A 12110-nucleotide genomic window follows, 5' to 3' on the forward strand; every position below is an offset into this window, starting at 1 on the left:
ATGTTAAAGCTGCATGAATCCTAGCTTTCCTCTGAACTTCTATGAAATAACTTTCACCTTATTTGGGAAATTGGTATTTGGGTTTTCTTTGACTGAAGTTGAATCCAAACTTTACTAGCACAAAAATAAAAAAAAATTCCTTGCAAAAATTAAAGTACAATTTTGTTATCAAGCCAGGTAGAATTCCAGGCCAAGAAGAAAACTACAAGGGACAAAGAAGGATGTCATAAACTGTAAAAGAACTGTAGATCAGGCAGATATAAGGATCATGAATATTTATGTGTTTAATAATATAGCCTCAAAGACTATAAAGCAACAGCTGACAGTATTATGGGGGGAAAGAGATACATAAAAAACCATAGCTAAGGAATTTAGCATACCCCTCCCAGAGACTAACAGATCAAGGTGACAAAAATGAGCTAAAATAGAAGATTTAAGCAATACTATTATTAATAACTTTAACTGAAATGTAATAAAGGACTACACTTAAGACATGAGGAATATATGTTATTTTCTAACTCACCTGAAACATTCAAAAAATTCTCTATGAACTAGGTTACAAACTATGATTATTCAACCATTTTTGAATGCTGTAATAAAAATGGGAATCAATAACAAAAAGACAGGTTTTTAATACCAGAGGTAGAAAAACCGAAAAACCAAGCTACTTAATAATACTCGTGTTAAAGAGGAAATCATAGGGGAAATTACAAAATACTTAGAACTGAATGACAGTAAAAACACCACATGTCAAAATTTGTGGGATACAGCTAAAGCAAGACTAAAGGAAAATTAATGGCTTTAACTATAGTTATATATTTTTAAAAAAACAATGAAGATGGGGGGATGGGGGAAAGGCAGCTAAGTATTTGACTTAGGAATTTAGAAAAAAGATCACAGAAAAGGAGCAGAAATCAGTAAAATCAATAATAAAAGTACATTAAATTAAAATCACCTTTTTGCAACTCCTAATAAATTGATCTAGATGTTCATCATCAATGGCTACTAAAATCATTAAAGGAGAGCCAACCAGACATTGTCATTATACTCCTCCTGAAGGACAAATATAACCCACTTGTGAGACAGTCATGTCAAAAGTGCATATCTATATCTCTATCAATCTAGATATACAGGTATGTATACAGATTTAGATCCTAAATTTGGTCAAGCCAATTGTGAATTTGCACAAAATTCAATGAAATTTTACTCATCTCTAAGTTCAGTGAAAGTTCATCAAAATTCTAGCAGACATTTTTTAGAAAGCTGACAAATTGATTCCAAAATTAATATTTAGAAAAATGAAGTTTCAAAGTTCACAAAAAGCTAAAGCAATTTTTTAAAAAGAACAAACTATGGTGATTTGCTCTATCAGGTATTAAGACATGCTACAGAACTATATGATTTTATAAAGTTTGGTATTAAAAACAGACATAGAAATCCAATGGAAAATAACTTATGATATATAAATAAACCTGTATATATGTAGGGATTTGACATACGATCAAGATGTCACAAATTAGTGGAGGAAGGATAATTTATTTTGTTGAAGGTTCACCAAAAAAAAAAAAAAAAAGTATTAAATCTCCACCTCATACCTCATACCATATACAAAAGTGAATTCCAGGTAGATTAAAGACCTAAAACTGAAAGGTAAAATGCTAGACCTAATTGAATGAAAATGAATAACACTCTCCTCATGCACTTGGGCAGGGATGGACTTCACAAACAAAACAAAAATAGCAAAAACCAAAAACAAAAATTGATTAATTTGACTATATAAAAAAGATTTCTATTAATTGAAAGGATGCTATATTGGGTTTCTAGGGCTTTTGTAGCAAAGCACCATATACTGGTAGCTTAAAAGAGCAGAAACTTATTGTCTCATAGTTCTGGAGGCTAGAAGTCTGAAATCCAGGTGCCAGCAGGGCCAGGCTGTCTCAGAAACCTGTAAGGAGGAACCCTTCCTCACCTCTTCTAGACTCTGGTGTTTGCCGCCAACCACCAGGCTGTAAGAGGAACCTTTCCTCACCTCTTCCAGCCTCTGGTGTCTGCTGCTGACCCTTGGCTTTGCTTGGTCTATAGCTTCATCGCTCCCATCTCTGCCTCGGTCACCTCATGGCCCACTTCTCCCTGTGCTTCTGCTCCTCTTTAAGGACATCAGTCATATTGGATTAGGGCTCACCTTAAAGACTACATTTTAACTTGATTACATCTACAAAGACCATCTACATTTCCAAATAAAGTCACATTCAAAGGGACCAGGGGTTAGGACTTCAAAATACACTTTGGGGGGACACAATTCAACCTCTAACAGGCAGCATAACTTCGATTTCTGCCTTCGTATTTACAAGGCCTTCTTTTCTGTGTTCTCTTTCTGTCCTCTTCTCTTCCTACAAAAACACCAGGACTGGATTTAGGGTGAAACTGATTTCATTTTGCCATCCATAGGTGTAACAGTCTGTTTTCACACTGCTGATAAAGACATACCCAAGACTGGGTAATTTATAAAGAAAAGAGGTTTAATGGACTCACAGTTCTATGTGGCTACAGAAGCCTCACAATCATGGCTGAAGGTAAAAGGCATGCCTTACTTGGTGGCAGGCAAGAGAGAAATGAGAAACAACCAAAAGGGGTTTCCCCTTATAAAACCATCAAATTTCATAAGACTTATTCACTGCCATGAGAACAGTATAGGGGAAACTGCCCCCACCAGGTCCCTCCCGCAACATGTGGGAATTATGGGAGCTACAATTCAAGATGGGATTTGGGCAGGGACACAGTCAAACCATATCACCATGTTATGGATATGGTTTGGTCTGTTTTGCATTGCTATAAATACCAAGAGTGGGTAATTTATAAGGAAAAGAGGTTTATTTGGCTCATCATTCTGAAGGCTGTATAAGCATGCCACCAGCATCTGCTCAGCTTCTGGTGAGGCCTCAGGGAGCTTACAGTCATGGCAGAAGGTGAAGGGGGAGCAGGTGTGTCAGCTGTCCAGAGCCAGAGTAAGAAGACATCAGGCTCTTTTAAACAACCAGCTCTCACATGAACTAAGGGCAAGAACTCACTCATTACCTCAGGAAGGGCACTGAGCCATTTGTGAGGGATAAGCCCCTATGATCCAAACACTTCCCACCAGGCCCCACCTCCAAAATTAGGGATATTTCAACATGAGATTTGGAGGAGAAAAACATCCAAACTATATCAGGATCCTTAACTAATCACATCTGCAAAAACCGTATTTCCAAATAAGACCATATTCTGTGGTTCCAAGTGAATATGAGTTATTGAGGGACAGCACTCAACCCACTACAGTCAGCCCTCTAGCCCCTCAAAATTTACATCCTTTTCATGTGCAAAATACATTCACCTCATCCCAGCATTCACAAAAGTCTTAACCCAATCCAGTAACAATTCCAAGTCTAAAATGGCATTTAAATGTTATCAACTGAATGAGTCTTAAATCTCATAACCCACATTTTCTAAATCAGGGTGAGACTCTGAATATGATCCATCCCAGAGAAAATTTCCCTTCCATCCGTGGACCTGTGAAACCAGAATATAAGTTATCTGCTTCCAAAATACAATGGCAGACAGGCATGGCATGGATATTCCCATCCCAAAAGGGAGGAGTTGAAAGAAAAGGGTCACCATTCCCAGCCAAATCCAAAATCCAGCAGCAAAAAATGTCATTAGGTTTCAAGATCTGAGAATAATTCTGTACATGCTCTGGGCCTGCAGTGACAGCTCCTGCCTCTGTGCCTGCCTCTCTGGCCTCTACCTCCACATCTGTGGGTCTATCCTTTTCAGTCTTTCATCTTTTTCCTTTAACAGTAGCACAATGTTTACAGCTGAGCAGCTCTATCAACTAGATTCCTGACTATAGAATCCCAGGAGTCTGACAGCTTTTCTTCATTTCATGGTCTCTGTCAGTCCAGGCTGGCCATGTTCCTACTGGCATAACATTCTCAAAAATTCTGTGGGTCTCCTGTGTATGCCAAGGGGATACACATCACTAGACAGAAGGATTCTCCACAGATACTTCCTGAATTACCCCACCTCTATTCCTGGCTTCTGCTGAGATGGCTGATTGGAATCATGAGGCACACACCTAATCTCTTTGCAAAATGTTGTCTAGCCACAGGTTTGGAGCTCTCTCCACAATGTGCTTTCTCAACAGAGAAACCAAGAACCTCCCAAATCATCAAGTACTGGCTCCTTTATGCTTAACAATTCCTTCCTCAATTTATCTCTTTCCTCTTGCCCTTCACTATAATCAATAAGGAAAAACCAGGCTGCACCCTCCACATTTTGCTTTGAAATCTCCTCAGCTAAATATCCAAGTTAAGTTCTGCTTTTCACCCAACAGCAGAACATAAATCAGCCAAGTTTTGTGACACTTTATAAGAAGAATCACCTTTGCTTTAGTTTCCAATAACATGTTCCTCATTTCCTTCTACCATCTCAACAGAAGTACCTTTAATGTTCCTATTTCTAGCAACATTCTTTCTATATATATGATGTATATATATTCTCTAAGATGATAGCAGCTTTCTCAACCATTCTCATTACTTCCATCTGAGCCTTCACTAGAATTGCTTTTAACATCCATATTTCTAGCAACAGTCTCTTCCTCAATGCTCTCTAGACTTTTTCTTTCATGAAATTCAAAAGTCTTCCAGCCTCTGCCTATCACCCAATTCCAAAGCCACTTCCACATTTTTCAGTATGTGTTACAGCAGCACCCACTTTCCAGTAACAAAGACTGTATTCATGTCCTAGGACTGCTATACCGAAGTACCACAAACTGGGTGGCTTAGAACAACAGAAATGTATCCTCTTACAGTTCTGGAGGCTAGAAGTCTGAAATCGAGGTGTCGGTAGGGCCATGCTCCCCCTGAAGCCTCTAGGAAGGAATGCTTCCTTTCCTCTTTCAGCTTCTGAGGGCTCCAGGCGTTCCCTGGCTCACGGCATCATAACTTCAATCTCCGCCTCCGCCTTCACATGGCCTTCTTGTGTCTCTCTCTGTGTTCTCTTCTCCTCTTATATGGACACCAGTCATGGGATTTAGGGCCCACCCTACATCTAGGAGGACATCATCTTGACATCCTTAACTAGTCACATTTGCAAGGACCCTATTTACAAATAAGGTCACATTCCAAGGTTCCAGGTGGACATGAATTCTTGGGAGACACTATTTAACCTACTACAGACACTATGGACAAAAGTTGCAATTAAGTGACAACTTACAGAAAATATTTCACAGTCTGAAATCATTAAGGATTACAATGTATAACATGCAAGATGGGAAATCCTACAGAAAAGTAGGCAAAAGAGATGAATACACAATCCACAGAAGCAGACACCCAAATGAATAAACAAGATGGGAAATCCTACGGAAAAGTAGGCAAAACAGATGAATACACAATCCACAGACGCAGACACCCAAATGAATAAAATTTTATAAAGAGCTATTTGGCCTTACTTAATCATGAGATAAATCAGAATTAAAACAAGGAAATCCTACTTTCTGCCCATAACATTGGCATGAAACATTAAGTTAGATAACACATGTGTTGAGAAGAATGTGTAGAAATAGAAACCCTACATAAGTTACACTGACTTCTCCTCTTGCTCAGAGTAAATCCAAAGTCTATACTCTAACCCACAAGAGTCTGCAATTACTGGTCCCACTACAGCTCCAATCTCATCTCCACCCACCCTCTGCTTCCCTCTCTCTGCTGCAGCCCACCAGTCTCTGCGCTGTTCCTCTAACAGGCCAAGCGTGCTTTGACCCCTGGGCTTTGGCACCTACAGCTTCCTCTGCCTGGAATGCACACTCCTTTCATCTGAATGGCTTGCTCTCTAATTTCATTGAGTTCTCTGCTCAGATGTTGCCTATTTAAGGAGTCTTCATCAATCACTCTAGTAACATAGGACAGAATCCCCTCTCTTTTCTGATTTTTCTCCATCAAGGTTACAATTCTCCAGAACATTTTAGATTTTGCTTGTCCGTTTATTGTCTATCTTCCTCTACTAGAATGTACACTCAGTTCTGCTCACTGCAGCATCCTCAAAGCCTAGAGCAGTTCCTTAAAAAAGGTGACATTTGAAAAAGGAGAGCTCAGTGAAATACACTGCTCAATAAATGTGCTGAATGAATAATAAAGTACGACTGTTTATTGATTACTATACATTGAGTGCTTTAGTTGTACTATCTCATTTGATTCTTACAACCATCTGAGTTGGTCATTATTAATTCCATTATACTGACTTGGAGACTGAGGCTCAGAAGGGTTAGGCAACCAGTGAGATCACACAGCTAACAAATGATGGATCTGAGACTTGAGCCCAGCCTGGTTGATTCAAAATCCCAGACCCTCACACTTCATTGTACTCTGTCAATCACCCAGACAGAGTTCACAGTTCTCAGGTGATAGTCATGAATGTGCACAGCTGAGATCTCCTGCTGCAGGGAGCGTGGTTATCATTCTTCTAGATCCACCACCACAATAGTGGTAAGGCCACACTTCCCCCAGGCTGCTCTCAGCCAAGGACTAAGCACAGCTGGTACTAGTTCGGCCTCTTCTAGGGGCAACTTTGGCTTGACACTCCCCATCAGCCTGGCCAAAACCTTCTGAGACCTGCACTGGCCTGAGATTCTTCCTATCCCATTCTCCTTCCCTCCTCATCCTTTCTCAGGGTCAGACCAGTTGAGGTTTGAGGCTGTCTCTGCCTTCTCCTGCCCCCTCCCCTTTGTCCTTTATAGATATCCTTCCTAATGAAGCTCTTGTGCCCCTGAGCCCAGCTTGGCCTCTCCTTCTCAGATGTCCAGCTCTAACACCCTTCATGACACTCAGGAGTCAGCCAGCACAGCACATGCTAAAGCTGGGAACACACATTCCCCAGACCCAGCAATTCCATTCCTATATATATATACTCGGCAGAAATGCAGGCATATTGTTACAAAAGCTAAGGACAGGACCAGCGTGGTGGCTCACACCTGTAATCTCGGCACTTTGGGAGGCCAAGGCGGGTGGATTGCTTGAGCTCAGGAGTTCAAGACTAGCCTGGGCAACATGGCGAAACCCCGTCTCTACTAAAAATACAAAAATTATCCCGACATACCTATAGGTGAGAAGTACTATAGTCCCAGCTACTCAGAGGGCTGAGGTGGGAGGATTGTTTGAACCTGGGCGATGGAGGTTGCAGTGAGCCGAGATCATGCCACTGCACTCCAGCCTGGATGACAAAACAAGACCCTGTCTCAAAAAAAAAACAAAAGGACAATAATGTTCAGAGCAGCACTATTCATAACAGCCCCAAATTGGAAATTACTCAAATGCCTACTAATGGTTGAATGGGTGGCTACGTCGTGGTTTTTCATACAATAGAACATTAGACAGCAAAGACAATGAACAAGCTACAATTTCAACAATATGAATGAATCTCACAAATATAACACTGTGACATATACCAGATGCAAAAGAATATATACTGTCAGATTCTTTTTTTTTTTTTTTTTTTTTTTGGCGGGGTCTCACTCTTACCCAGCTGGAATGCAGTGGCTCAGTCTCGACTCACTGCAGCCCCTACCACTAAGGCTCAAGCAATCCTCCCACCTCAGCCTCCCAAGTAGCTGGGACTACAAGGGATGTCCCACCACATTCAGCTTTTATTATTATTATTATTATTATTATTATTATTATTATTTTGTAGAGACAAAGTTTCATCATGTTCCTCAGGCTGGTCTCAAACTCCTGGGCTTGAGCAATCCTCCTGCCTCAGCCTCCCAAAGTGCTGGGATTACAGGAGTGAGCCATTGTACCCGGCCTTATATACTATAAGATTCTATTTATGCAAAGTGCAGAACTAATTTATGATGTTAAAAGTCAGGACAGCCATTACCCTTGGAAGGTGGAGTAATGACTAGAAGGGACTAATAGGAAATTCTAGTTATGTTCTGTTTTTGTATCTGGATAGAAGTTATGTGACTCAGTTTATCTTCCAGAAATCAGAAACGTATTGTACAATCTGTACACTTTTCTATATGTTAGACTCCAGTAAAAAATATCTTCATGAAAAAATAAAAGAGTAGGCCAACATTGAACTCTCAACCAAAAGCCAAAATCACAACCCAAGTGATAAGCCCTAACCTTGTTCCTGTCAGGGCCCTACCATCCTCACAGTCACCTCGTGGCTCAAAACTGTCCCTTGCCCTTATCCTTGATGGCCAGTATGTCACCAAGTCCTGATGATTCTTTCTGCACAATCCCTGTCACCTCTGACTTGTTTTCTGTGTTTCTGCTGTCACTGCTCCATTTGATGCCTGGATTCAGCAAAAGTTAGCATCTAACTGGTCTCTCAGCCATGGACTGGATTAGGGTGAGGCAAGTAAGAAATATACCAGGCGCAAAAGAATATATACTGTCAGACTCACTGTCAGAATATATACTGTCATTTTGCACCTAGGGGGAAAATGTAAGGAAGCATCACCTTCAGGATCTTGTAAATTCAGGATCAGCGCCTGACAGCGATGCTTCTTTAAATGTTCCCTGCCTCAGCCTAGTCCCAGCCTGCCCCCAGCTTCCCACTTTTCCCCCCAAAACACATGGCTCCGTGTTGCCAAATTATTCTTGCTTCCATCATGGCCCTCCTCTGCCCAAGGATTTCCTAGTGCCCCATCTGCCTGCTAAATTAAGGATGGCCCTAGGGTGGTCACATATCTCCCTTCACTTCAGTTGCTTTATAAGGACAGTGAGAAGCCTGGACCCAAAGGTTTCCATTGAGTGCCAGCTCCAGGCAGTTATAATAGCTATCTTAAGCCCTGGGTTGAAATAGGACTCTGAGGCAGATTCACTGAACAAAGCTATCACCTAAGCATGGTGGCTCACACTGTAATCCCAGCACTTTGGGAGACTGAGGCAGGTAGATCACTTGAGGTCAGGAGTTCAAGACCAGCCTGGCCAACATGGTAAAACCCTGTCTCTACTAAAAATACAAAGATTAGCCAGGTGTGGTGGTGAACACCTGTGCTCCCAGCTACTCAGGAAGTTGAGGCAGGAGAATCACTTGAACCTGGGAGGCAGAGGTTGCAGTGAGGTGAGATTGCACCACTGTACTCCAGCCTTGGCAACAGAGCAAGGCTCCATCTGGAAAAAAAAAAAAGTATCTATTTGAGCTGCTATAACAAACTAATACAGACTACTAGATGACTGAAGCAATGATTATTGCCCACAGTTCTGGAGTCTGGGAAGTCCTAGATCACAGCACTGGTAGATTTGGTGTCAGGTGAGAGCTCACTTCCCAGTTCACAGACAGTGCTTTCTTGCTGTGACCTCACATGGTGGAAGGGGCAAAGGCATTCTCCAGGGCCTCTTTTCTAAGGGCACTAATCCCATTCATAAGGGCTCCATCCTCATGAACTAATCACCTCCCAAAATCCCCATCCTCTACTGCCATCACCTTGAAAGGTTAGGATTTCAACATAGGAGGAGTGAGGGGACATAAACATGCACCCTATAGCAGCAAGGAAGAGGACAACCATGATACGCACATCAGGTATTTGTCTTAAGTAACTCTAAATCTAAACTGTGCACCCCAGCCTTCCAGACCCTCCATAATCTAGTCTTATCCTGCAGTGGTTCTGTTTCCCAGGGAATCAATTTTAAAATGTCCAGCCTAGGTTCCAAAATAAGCTAAGCAGGCAGACTGAAATGAGCCTCACTGTCCTGGAGGCAGCACGGTCACCTGTGGTGGCCACATCACTCTCAGGTCCACCAGGGCCAAGCCCCTAAGAAGGTGGTCAGTCCTCAGGCCCCCCGGGCCTCATCTCCATTTTTGGAATCCAATTACAAAACATTGCTCTGATCTTGCTCCAGAGAGCTGATTTATGCCCCAGCTAAGGGAAAAGGAACCAAAAATATTGTACCCATTTGTTCGAGCTGTGGATGGTTAAACAGGGTCACCTCTCGCCTGCCAACTGGCCTGGTCCTCTCAGCTCCTCTGGCACCTGTTGAAGGCAGCTGGATTTGGCAGGTGGCCAGGCAGGTCGGCCCAGCCAAGAGGACAAAGTCCAGACTGTGAACTCATGGAAATGCCAGCCCAATGCCCCTTAGAGGCCCCCGGAGTTTTCTGAGTCCAAGACTCACACACACACACACACACACACACACACACACGCGTACCTAACAGTTTGTGAGTTATGAATGGAAAAATCTTCCTAGTCCCCAATTTTTCTTCTTTCTTTCCCAGCATCTTTTCACCCAGATGGTGATGTCTGGGCTTTGCCAGAGCTGACACATGCAGGGATCTCTGGTCAGAGAAACTCCAGAAGAAATGTCCTTCCTCACCATCTGGGTAGGCACTAATGCACAGCCACCCAAACGGCAGGTGGGGAAGTCAGGTATGTATAAATGCAATACAAGATTTGTGCTCTGTTTGGGCAAAGGGCCAGAAAAACGCAGAAAAGAAGGGACTGATTCTCCAGAGTGAAGTATGAAGGCTTCTTGGAGGAGGTGACTGACATGAACCTTAAGGGATAAATAACGGCCTAACAGAGCTGCAAAAAACAGAAAAGCTTGTGCCAAAGGATAGAGGCAGGAATAAACCTGAATGATTATGAAGCACCTGCTAGCACTCAAAACCCCAGGACCGGGCCCATGTGGCCTCCAGGCCATGACCTCATTTCCAGCACTTAGGGACAGTGGGTGGCAAGCTTTGTTCTGCCTTCCCCACCTGGACAGAATTTCCAGTCTGCTCCAACAGCTCCCTATAGACCACCGTCAGACCTTCCCAGGGATATTCCTAACATCCCTTGTCCAGGGAGGACCCATGTGGGGAAAATCGTGGCAGGTAAAACAGTAGGAAGTGAGGTTTCTAGAGATTGGAGGAGCCAGAAGAAATGAGTGGGGCAGCTGGGTTCTGTTCCTCCCTCTCCAGAAACGCCCTGCGAGGGGTTGATCCTGCCTCCTTCCTGCGAAGCTCGTCATCCTTCACCCACTGCTGCCCACCCCTGCTGAAGCCCGGGACGCATGCACGGCCAAGTAAACAGCGGGGCCAGCAGTCGGGGCCTGAGACTGTGCATGCGCCATGCTCACTGGGGCTGGAGCACAGCCTCCTCCCATGAGCCAAACTGAATAACCTGATTCTCAGAAAGGAGTGTCAGAGAAGCCACTCGGAAGAAGGAATTGCATACTTTGTGGGGACAATGTGTGAGCACAGAGAGTAAGAGGGACAGAGGGGGATGCATAAGGGAGGGGGAAGGAAGAAACCCCCTTTTCTCTCTCCATTCAACAGTTCCATCCACCATCCCCCAATTCCTACCAATTGCCTACAGGCACCCTTCAAAGGCCTCCTCCTCCATGGCGCCCTCCCCACTTGCCCTGGCAGTCTACCTAAGGGTGAGAACCACTCTCTCTAGTCCATTGTCTTAGGAAGCAAGGCTACGCAGTGGAATTAACCAGGGGTCAGGAGACTAAGTGTAGATTTTGTTTCCAGTTATGCCTCCTCTAAGTGGGTGACCTTGGGCAAGGTTCTCGTCTGTAACAAACATAGGTTTTTCATCTTCCAGTTGAGACTTGCTCATAGTACCTACCTCCCAATATCGAAGGGATTAAATGAGATATTTGTAAAGTCCCAGAACGTACTTCTCTAATATATGCTTCATTCTCAAGTGCACAGCTCACCTCCTCCCCTACGTTGCAAGCTCCAGAGGGGAAGTTTTGTGCTTCACCCCACCCCCATCACACAGCGCTGGGCATGGGGACGGCTCAATAAATGCCCTTTGGAAATCACAGCTTATCGAACAAGAGAGAGGAAAAGGAGGCAGAATCCTGGGAAGGGTGCTTTGACCCCCCAGGCTGGGCAGGAGGCTGAGTCCCATCTTTCTAATCTAGTTGTAAAGCGCTTGTGTTCATTATTTTAACAGTTATTCGTGATCAAACGATTTGGTGTTAATGTGGATCTAATGTATAAATCCATACGGGTCCCACAGTCATTTAGCATTAATTAAACGAGGCCATTCTAAGGCTGGGATTCCACTGGGTTTATTGCGCTTAGCAGTGAATGGCAGAAACCACTGGGCCACTCTGCTTTCTCTCTGCTCCTGT

The sequence above is a fragment of the Aotus nancymaae genome, unplaced genomic scaffold, assembly GCF_030222135.1.
Source record: "Aotus nancymaae isolate 86718 unplaced genomic scaffold, 86718_ANA_hifiasm-v0.15.2.pri h1tg000012l, whole genome shotgun sequence".
In the NCBI taxonomy this organism is placed as follows: domain Eukaryota; kingdom Metazoa; phylum Chordata; class Mammalia; order Primates; family Aotidae; genus Aotus; species Aotus nancymaae.